At 42.0% G+C, this 10,883-nt stretch overlaps 1 non-coding gene across 1 annotated transcript; it reads left to right on the forward strand.

Annotated features, from left to right (window-relative positions):
• The first annotated feature begins 10,368 nt into the window (after positions 1-10,368).
• Positions 10,369-10,507, forward strand: LOC116812351 (small nucleolar RNA SNORA8). The gene has a single exon (XR_004370655.1). It is a non-coding gene; the product is annotated as a small nucleolar RNA SNORA8 (small nucleolar RNA).
• The last annotated feature ends 376 nt before the right edge of the window (positions 10,508-10,883 follow it).

Genomic DNA, 10,883 nt, shown 5'->3' on the forward strand with positions numbered 1-10,883 from the left:
TGCTTGCAGCAACTAGGTCCAAAGTACATATATACATATATGTGTTTGTTCTTATATAGTGCATATATAGTTATATAGCACATACATTTTGGATCATATATACATATATGTGTGTGAATATATGTATATTCATAAGGCTCTTATAAGTAAGACTGTGCAAGTCAATGGATAGGGTCTGGCCAAGCTGTACTTCCCCTAAGAGTCTGTTTGTCTGTCTGTCTGGACATACATCTAATACAATTTGCATTATCTGGCATTTAAAGTCCATGCCTATCATCTTATATGCTTTGTATAAGATCAAGTAAATCAGGTTTTCAGGTTGACAAAGTTATTCATTTACAGATCATCCAGTCTTTCAAGAATTTCAACACTGATTTCTATACCTTTGATAAAGTCTTGAATTTTTCCCTCTCTCTTTCTATCACCATATATACAAATGCTTTTTTTTTTTTTTTGAGTCAGGGTCTTGCTCTGTTTCCCAGGCTGGAGTACAGTGGCGTGATCATAGCTCACCGCAACCTCGAACTCCTGGGCTCAAGCCATCCTCCTGCCTCAGCCTTCTGAATAGCCGGGACTACATGCATGTTTGACCATGCCCACCTAATTAAAATAAATGGTTTTTGTAGAGATAGGGTTTCACCATGTTGCCCAGTCTGGTCTCTAACTCCTGGCCCCCAAGTGATTCTCCCACCTCAGCCTCCCATAGTGCTGGGATTACAGGCATGAGCTACTGTGCCCACCTATGCAAACACTTTTAAGGCTATCATGTGTCCTCTAGTTTGGATATTTGTCCCCACCAAACCTCATGCTGAAATGTGATCTCCAGTGTTAGAGGTGGGGCCTAATGGGAGGTGTTTGAGTCATGGAGGCTGATCCCTCATGAGTAGATTCATGTCCTCTCTGGCAGGTGGCTGGGGTGAGTGAGTTCTCACTCTATTGATTCCCACAGAAGCTGGTTGTGATAAACAGCCTGGCACCTCTCTTCTCCCTCTCTCTTGCTTCCTCTCTCACCATGTGATCTCTGTACACACTGACTCCCCCTTGCCTTCCACTGTAAGTGGAAGTAGCCTGGAGCCCTCACCAGAAGCAGACGTTGGTGCCATGCTTCTTGTACAGCCTACAGAACTGTGGGTCAAATAAACCTCTTTTCATTATAAATCACCCAGCTTCAGGTATTCCTTTATAGCAACACAAATGGAATAGGACAATACGAATAGTTAGAGCAGTGGTGTCCAATCTTTTGGCTTCCCTGGGCCACATTGGAAGAAGAAGAATTGTCTTGGGCCACACATAAAATACATTAACACTAATGATAGCTGATAAGCTACAAATAACAATTGCAAAAAAATCTCGTAATGTTTTAAGAAAGCTTACAAATTTGTGTTGGGCCGCATTCAACACTATCCTGGGTCGCATGAGGCCCGTGGGCCGCAGATGAAACAAGCTTGATTTAGAACATTCAGCTTCTTTTTGAAGAGCTAATACTCTAGTAGGTGTAAGAACTACAATGCCAAGTCCATTCCTTTTCTCATTTAAGGCAAATGAATCTAGGTATTGTACAAGACAGTGTCTTCTCTCTTCCAGCTTGGTAATCATAAGATCTATTGATTGAAGAACTATTGGTTATATCTGTGACAGAGATGGAGTTGGCATTAGAAACATGCCTTTTTGTGTTTTTCATAACCTCAGGGCTGGGCATGGTGGCTCATGCCTGTAATCCCAGCACTTTGGGAGGCTGAGGTGGGCAGATCACCTGAGGTCAGGAGTTCAAGATCAGCCTGGCCAACATGGCGAAACCCCGTCTCTACTAAAATTACAAAAATTAGCTGGACATGGTGGCGGGTGCCTGTAATCCCAGCTACTTGGGAGGCTGAGGCAGGAGAATCGCTTGAACCGGGGAGGCGGAGTTTGCAATGAGCCGAGACTGCGGCCACTGCACTCTAGCCTGGACAAAAAGAGCGACGCTCCATCTCAAAAAATAAAGAAATAAATAAAAAATAAATAACTTCAGGATAAAACTTAGACATCATAAAATTTGCAAGTGAGATGGGATGAGACCTTTTTCACCATCTTTCAAGTCTTCACACATTACATTACACTTTTCCTATCTCCAGTTGTCTGCTTGCACTTATGACATTGGACTTACTGCTGACTATACATAAACATTTCTACTAATCTGAGGTAAATCTGCCCACTTTTGTTTTTCCCACTATATAATCTGTGCTAGAATTTGGACCCATACTATCCATGGATGATTTTCTATAACGATGTTGTAGTCTTTGTTAAATTTTTTACAACAGAAAGTGGGAATGCAACAGTACCAACACTGGATTCTGAATTGTAGTTTTATTCTAGTTTTTAACAACAATATTGTCTAACATTGTTTAAAACAGCTTTATTGGCCAGGTGCAGTGGTTCATGCCTGTAATCCCTGCACTTTGGGAGGCCGAGGTGGGTGGATCACCTGAGGTCAGCAGTTCGAGACCAGCCTGGCCAACATGGTGAAACTCCATCTCTACTGAAAGTACAAAAGTTAGCCAGGCGTGGTGGTATGTGCCTGTAATCTCAGCTACTCAGGAGGCTGAGGCAGGAGAATTGCTTGAATCTGGGAGGCGGAGGTTGCAATGAGCAGAGATCATGCCATTGCACTCCAGCCTGGGCGACAAGAGTGAAACTCCATCTCAAAAAAAAAAAAAAAAACAGCTTTATTGAGATATCATGGACCATCTACAAAATTCATTCATTTAAAGTCTACATTTTAGTGGTTTTTAGCACATTACTAAATTGTGAAATGGTCACCAATATTTAATTTTAAAATATTTCCATCACTCTCAAAACAAATCCTGTACTCATTAGCAGTCACTCCCTAGTTCCCTTTCCACCCAGGTTCTAGTAACCACTAGTCTATTTGGTGACTCTAACATTCACCTACACTGGAAATTTTAGATAAATGGAGTCATATAATATGTCGTCTTTACTGACTTGCTTCTTTCACTTAGCATTGATATTTTCAGTGTTCATCCATATTGTAGCATGTATTTGTACTTCATTTCTTTTTATGGTCAAATAATAATCCATTGTGTACATATACAGTTGACCCTTTAACAATGTGGGGGCTAGGGGAACTGACCTCCTGTGCAGTAAAAAATTCAAGTATAGGCTGGGCATGATGGCTCATGCCTGTAATCCCAGCACTTTGAGAGGCTCAGGCAGGAGGATTGCTTGAGCCCTGGAATTTGAGACCAGCCTAGGCCAACATGGTGAAACTCCATCTTTACTGAAGATACAAAAATCAGCCAGGCATGGAGGTGCATGTCTGTACTCCCCAGCTATTTGGGAGGCTGTGAGGTGGGAGGATTGCTTGAGCCAAGGAGTTCAACGCTGCAGTGAGCCTTGATTGCATCACTGCACTCTAGCCTGGACAACAGAGTGAGACCTTGCCAAAAAAAAGAAAGAAAGAAAGAAAAGAAAAGAAAAGAAAAGAAAAGAAAAGAAAGAAAGAAATATAATTTTTGACTCCCCTAAACTTAACTGTTAATAGCCTACTGTTGACCAGAAGCCTTACCAATAACATAAACAATTGATTGTCACAGATTTTGTATGTGATGTGTAAGCTAGAGAAAAGAAAATGTTATTAAGAAAATCATAAGTAAGAGAAAAGACATTTACTATTCATTAAATGGAAATGGATCATCATAAGGCCTTCATCCTCATTGTCTTCACATTGAGTAGGCTGAGGAGGAGGAGGAAGAGGAAGAGTTGGTTTTGCTGTCTCAGGGTGGCAGAGGCAGAAATGGAGGAGGTAGAAGAGGTAACAAGAGAGGCAGGCACATTCAGTGTAAATTTTATTGAAAAAATAAATCACGTATAAGTGGACCCATGCAGTTCAAACCCATGTCGTTCAAGGTTCAAGGGTCAACTGCACCACATATTCATTATCCATTCATCAGTTGCTGGAGATTTAGGTTCCTTCTATTTTTTAGCTATTAGGAATAATGCTGCTGTAAAACGTTTGTGCACAAGTTGTGTAGACATATGTTTTCAATTTGCTGGTGTATATACCAAGGAGTGGAACTGCTAGATCATTTTGTAGCTATATATTTAACTTTGTGAGGAGTTACCACGCTGTTTTCCAAAGTGGTTGCACCATTTTACAATTCCAGCAGAAGCTATGAAGGTTCTACTTTCTCCATATCCTTATCAGCACTTTTCTAGTCTGCTTCTGATTTTAGCTATCCTACTGGGTTTGAAGTAGTATCTCGTTGTGCTTTTGATTTGTTTTTCCCTAATGACTAATGAAGTTGAGAGTCTTATGTGTTTATTGGCCATTTATATCTCTTCCTTGGATACAAGTCTATTCAGATACTTTGCTCATTCTTTTAATAGCAACCAACCTTGTTTCCTGGAAATTTGCTGAATTCACGTATTGCTTCTTCCTTCATGTATAAAGGCTGTACTTTCCTGTTTCTCTGTGTGCCCTATAATTTTGTTGAAAACTCAATGTTTAAAATAATATGGCAACTCTGGAAATCAGATTCTTCCCCAGGGTTTTTTGTTTCTCTTTGTTGTTCTTGTTGCTGTCGCTGTTTGTTTATTTAATAACCTTTCACAATTAATTATGTTATGTCTATAATTTTTTTAAATTTTTGAAACAGGGTCTCACTCTATTATCCAAGCTGGAGTGTAGTGGTGCAATCATGGTCCATTATCGCCTTGACCTCCCAGGCTCAAGCAAATCTTTTACCTCAACCTCCCAAGTAGCTGGGATCAGAGGCACATGCCACCACACCCAGCTAATTTTTATATTTCTTTGAAGATATGGGGTTTCCCATGTTGCCCAGGCTGGTCTTAACTCCTGGGCTCAAGCAATTCTCCCACCTTGGCCTCCAAAAGTGCTGGGATTACAGGCATGAGCCACCATGCCCATCCTGTCTGTAATTTTTATTGTGTGTGGCCACCGAAGTCTCTGCTTGCTTAACCTAGTGGTCAGCTAATAATTGGACAGAGATCTCCTTTAATACCTTCAACCACTAAGTCTCTCAGTCTTTGCTGAAGGTTTCATTTCATGGTTGTCTTTTTTTTTTTTGAGACAGGGTCTTGCTCTGTCACCCAAGCTGGAGTGTAGTGGCAGGATCATAGCTCACAGCAGCCTCAAACTCTTGGGCTCAAGCAATCCTCCTGCCTCAGCTTCCCAAGTAGGTGGGACTAGAGGCACAAGCACCACTATGCCCAGCTTTTTTTTTTTTTTTTTACTTTTTTGAGGGAGACAAGTCTCATTATGTTGCCTAGACTGGTCTTGAACTCATGGCCTCAATCTTCCTGCCTCAGCCTCTGAAAGTACTGGGATTACAGGCATGAGCCACCCTACCTGTCCCTTTGTTGAAGGTTTCCTTGTGTGGATTGCAGTATAGCTTCAACACTCTGCCAGGCAGTTTGCAGTTCTGCTTTAGCCTTCATCTCCTGCATGTGCATAGCCTCAAGATCAGCCAGAGATGAGAGATTAGGGCCTTTATAGGACTTTCTTTGGCATGTGCACAAGTCTTGCATATGTCAGTGGATTTCTATGTCCCAATAATATACTGGAGCTTTTCAAAGACCCTTTTGGGCATCTCATTCCCCAGTTTTTCCTTTTAACTTTCTTGGTCAGCCTCTTGTTAACCCCAACTGGTAACACCACCTCCAATGACTATGATACTAAGCCATCATCACCTTTTTTTTTTCCCCACAAATGACCTTGGGATAAGACTGTTCGCACAGAGTAACCTCTAAGCCAGATTAAATAAAGACAAATTCCGAGAATGGAGCTTTCCTGGGAATTGGCAGATGGGTCAAATAGTGATAGGCTGGGTGCAGTGGCTCATGCCTGTAGTCCCAGCACTTTGGGAGACCAAGGCTGGAGGATCACTTGAGACCAGGACTTTAAGACCAGCCTGGGCAAAATAGGAAGATCCTGTCTCTGCAAAAAATAAAAAGATTGGGATGCCAAGGCAGGAGGATTGCTTGAGACCAGGCTGGGCAACATAGTGAGACCTTGTCTTCACTAAAAATAAAAATTAATCAGCCATGTGTGGTGGCACATGCCTGTAGTGCCAGCAGCACAGGAGGCTGAGGTGGAAAGATCGCTTGAACCTGGAAGATTGAGGCTGCAGTGAGCCATGATCATGCCACTGCACTCTAGCCTGGGTGACAGAGTAAGACCCTGTTTCAAATAATATATGTAAAATAAAAGAAAAAGAAATAAATTAGCCAGGCATGGTTGCATGTGTCTGTGGTCCCAGGTACTAGGGAGGGGTCTCATAGACAGGGTCTTGCTCTGTTCCCCAGGCTAGAGTGTAATGGTGCAAACTCTGGCCTCTACTCACTATACACTGGTAACACTCTCCCAATTATGATCACCAAAACTATGTGCAGACATTGTCAAAATCACCTGGGGAGCAAAGTCAGTCAGCCTAGGTAAGAACCATTTCCCTGGAGTTACAGTCCAGCAAAGTAGGGCTAGAAACAGGGCTGATTCTCAGGAAAATTGTAGATTAGCAGTTGGTTAAATGCTAAAAGCCTCAAGACTTAAAGGATTGACACTCTGACGCTGAAATTTCCAGCTCTAGGTGGCCTTGAACCATGGTAACTATATATCCTCCTTCCCTCCCACCCTCCAAAAGTCTTGATTTCTCATCAGTTTATTCCTCTGGTGATATTGATTTGTGAAACATAGAAAATTGCTGACTGGGCATGGTAGCTCACACCTGTAGTCTCAACACTTTGGGAAACCAAGATGGGTGGATTGTTTGAGCCCAGGAGTTCAAGAACAGCCTGGGCAACATGGTGAAACACCACCTCTACAAAAAATACAAAAATTACTGGGTGTGATGGCATGCACCTATAGTCCTGGCTACTTGGGTAGCTGAGGTGAGAGGATCACTTGAGCCTGGGAGGCTGAGGCTACTGTAAGCCATGATTGTGCCACGGCACTCTAGCCTGGCTGACAGAGCAAGACCTTATCTCAAAAAATGTTTTAAAATTTGCTATTTCTACTATATATCTGGTACTCTTATTTTAACATAATCATGAACCAGAAGAAATGATCCCTTGGAAAACTACGCACCTTAATTTTTGGTTGGAAATAAGTTATCTTGGGTTTCAAGTTCCTTTCTAAGCCTCAACGTGCTTTAATCCCACGTATTCAGGCCATCTGGGAGAGGGAACATTTTACCAGTGGCCTTTTAAAGATATCGTGCATGTAGTGAGAGCTCCCCAAACCTTTTTATTGATCTCCTTGGATTATTTTCTATGTCCTGCTTATCACATGGCCAGATCAACTCTTCTATCCTCTTCTGAAATGTTCAATCTTTTCCTTAATCAAATAGATTATATTACCTCCATCTTTCATTCAATTCACTCTTTGGATATATATTTATTGAGGGCCTACTATGTGTCAGGCATTATGCTAAGTACTATTGATATAATAATTAAATAAAAATGACAGACTTGGTTGGGCACAGTGGCTCACGCATGTAATCCCAGCACTTTGGGAGGCTGAGACAGGAAGACTACCTGAGTCCGGAAGTTCTGACACTGTCTCTTAAAAACGAAACAAAACAAAGCTATTCCATGACTTTATGGAATTTTTGTTCTAGGAGTGTAATCAAGAGAAACCAATAATCTCATAAATGAAACAATTACAAAATGAGAGAAGCATATGAAAGAAGAAAAACGGATTTAGATCGAGAATAGCAGGACATGCTGGTAGGAAGTCCTCTCAGAAAACATGATATGTAAGCTGAGATCTGAAAGATGAGAAGTACCAGCCATAGGAAAAGTGGAGAAAAACAGGTTCTAGGAAGAGAGACCAGCATGTTCAAGGGCCCTGAGGTAGCTCTTTGCAGTCTATTGCAAAATGGCAACAATCTGTCTTTTCTTGCTCTATCCAGTCCCTTTGCAATGTAACTTTTCAGCTTCTCCCACCAAGAGGTGGAAACTATTTTTACACCCCTTGAATCTGGGCTGGATTTGTACCTTGCTCTGGCCAATAGAACATGGCAGAAGTGACAGTGTGCCAATTTGGAGCATAGGCCTCAACACGCCCTACACACTTTTTTCCCTTGAAACCCTGCACAGTTATCATGTGAAGAAGCCAGGTTTGGCCCACTGGAGGATGAGAGACCCCAGAATGGAGATGTGCCATTTCAGCTGAGGCAAGTCATCTTAGACCAGCTAGCCCACAGCTGATCCAACAGCTGGCCACAGTTGTCAGAGAAAACCCAGCCAGGACCAAGAAAACCACTAAATGATCCCTGCCCAAATTGCCAACCCAGGAAATTCTGAACTACATTGTTTTAAGTCACTTATTTTGGGGTAGTTTCTTACACAGCAAAAGTTAACTGGTCTACCCTTTAATGAGAACAAGGTACTTGCCCTGCTCCAAACGTAAAAAATCTCTGCTTTTAGAATTATTCCATGGTCAAATTTGTTTAAAGCCAGCATGCACCAATCATTTATAAACCTGGCCCTTTCAAAGAGCAACTGGCCATGTTATTTGCCTAGTTTCACCTTGAAGGGCTTGCTTAGAATCAACAGAAGCAGAGTGGCCTCACCACAGGCTTCTAGTAGAGAAAGGCAGAAAAGAGCTCAGATGAAAGGCTCGCCTCAGGAAGACATTGGGGAAGGAGACATGCTCAAGGAAATTGTAAAACTTTAAAATCACATGGCAGAGAAATGCTCCCAAAGATTGGCTTGTTTCTTAAAGGAGAGTTGCAGAAAGACAGCTTTCCATCAAAAGACAAATTTTATCTTAGAATTCAGACTACTATAGAAAGGGAAGGCTAGGGACTCTGAAACCACATAGTAAAAAAGATCAGGGACACTTGTGATTGGCTTTCAGCAGGGTGATATGCAATAAAGGGTAAGCTCACCTGTGATTATAAGTGAATTCAATTTAATAACTCCCTTTCGAAACACTCTATACATAAAAGCTATAAAAGCCTGTGCAGGGGTGGCCTCATCATCTTGATACCACAATTGATCTGGGAAAGCCATAAAGCCAACACAGATCCCGTTCATTGAGCAGGATTCAGCAAATCCCAGGCTGACACATCAAGCACTTTACATCCATGCGTCACAGCCACTGGCAGGCTGGTTGACCTGGCTCCAAGTGAATATGTAGCCAGACTGCATACCATGTTGTAAACCTCAGCACACTTCCAAGCAAGCAAGTTAAATTGCAGCCAGGCCACTTCCAGCCTAAAGGAGGTTGCTAATCTAAAGAAGTTCTCCTATGGACTGAAGCCTTTTAACCTGGGCAAATGGTTCCAAAAGTGTCATTCCCAGACTAGCACACCAGCATTACTTAGAAAGTTGTTAGAAATACAAATTGTGGGGCCCTATCCAAGATCTATTAATTTGGAAACTGTGGTTGGGGCCCAGCACCTCCAGGCGATTCAGATGCAGGCTTAAGTTTGAGAACCACTGTTGTAGGCGGTTGTGGTTGCCCCGTTCTTACAATAGAATTCTGGGTCTTTAAAATGTATTTGTTTATTTCATTTTAGAGATGGGGGTCTTGCCATGTTGCCCAGGCTGGTCTCAAACTCCTGGGCTCAAGCATCCTCCCACCTCAGTCTCCCAAATTGCTGGGATTACAGGCGTGAGCCACCACACCTGGCTGAAGAATTCTGGGTCTTTAAATGGCCAGTCAGAGCAAGATTAGCACCCCTTAGAGTGAGCAGGGTTCTCCTCCTTCCCTGAACAACCTTCACTGGATAACTGTATTTGAAAGTTGAGCCATAGCCATAGGAAATATTTCTCCAGTAACACAGTTTGTATTTAATAATCATTCAGTAACAAAATACAGAAACAAAAGGTCATGGCACCCTAGTTTCTCAGGATTAGAAGACTGCAAAGATCATGTCACGCACTGCTTCTCAAACTTTAATGTGCATAGAAATATTTGGGAATTTTTTTTAAATACAGGTTCTGGCCAGGCATAATGGCTCACGCCTGCAGTCCCAGCACTTTGAGAGGCCACACTGGGAGAATTGCGAGAGGCCACACTGGGAGAATTGCTTGAGCCCAGGAGTTTGAGACCCAACTTAGGCAGCATAGTGGAACCCTGTCTCTACAAAAACTTAAAATTTAGCTGGGCATGGTGATGCATGCACCTGTAGTCCCTGCTACTCAGGAGGCTGAGGCAGGTGGATCCCTTGAGCCCAGGAGGTCGAGGCTGCAGTGAGCCATGATTGCACCTCTACACTCCAGTCTGGGTGAAAAAGTGAGACCCTGCCTCCAAAAAAATAAATATATAAATAAAATGCAAGTTCTGATTCAGGAGGTCTAGGGTGAGGCCTTAGAGACTTTGTTCCTTAAAAGCTTCCAGGATGCACTGTGTGGTATCTGCACTCAGCAGTTTACTCCTGCTAGGGTGTTCAAAGGTCAGTACCATAGAAATCCAGTATCTGGCTTCATTGGTTTTCTTGGCTTTGTGCTTGTTAAACCTGGTATTTCTATTGATACAGCATTTGTATAGGTTTATCATACTCTTCAGTTTGATATATTCTAAAAGAGTAAGCAATGCTTTTCTTTTTCTAAGGTGTCAAATTGAGAATGAAGCAGATCCCCCTACTCTGAAAATGATCCTAAAGTAAATTGGTTGAAGAAATTAGATCCCAAAGATTCTTGGTGAATTTTGATGTCTTCATCAGTATATTCATATTAAAAAGAGATGAAAGAAACCAAAATAAAAGAATTACGGGCTGACAGGACAACTGGATTAAGCATCGGTTCTATTAAAAAGGGCTAACTTGAAGATATTAATAAATCTTTTGAAGACAAATTTTGACTCCAGCTCTTTAGAGGATCCAAAGTGACCTTGATGGACAGTAGAAGGGATCACA

The sequence above is a fragment of the Hylobates moloch genome, unplaced genomic scaffold, assembly GCF_009828535.3.
Source record: "Hylobates moloch isolate HMO894 unplaced genomic scaffold, HMol_V3 SCAFFOLD_7, whole genome shotgun sequence".
Taxonomy (NCBI): Eukaryota; Metazoa; Chordata; class Mammalia; order Primates; family Hylobatidae; genus Hylobates; species Hylobates moloch.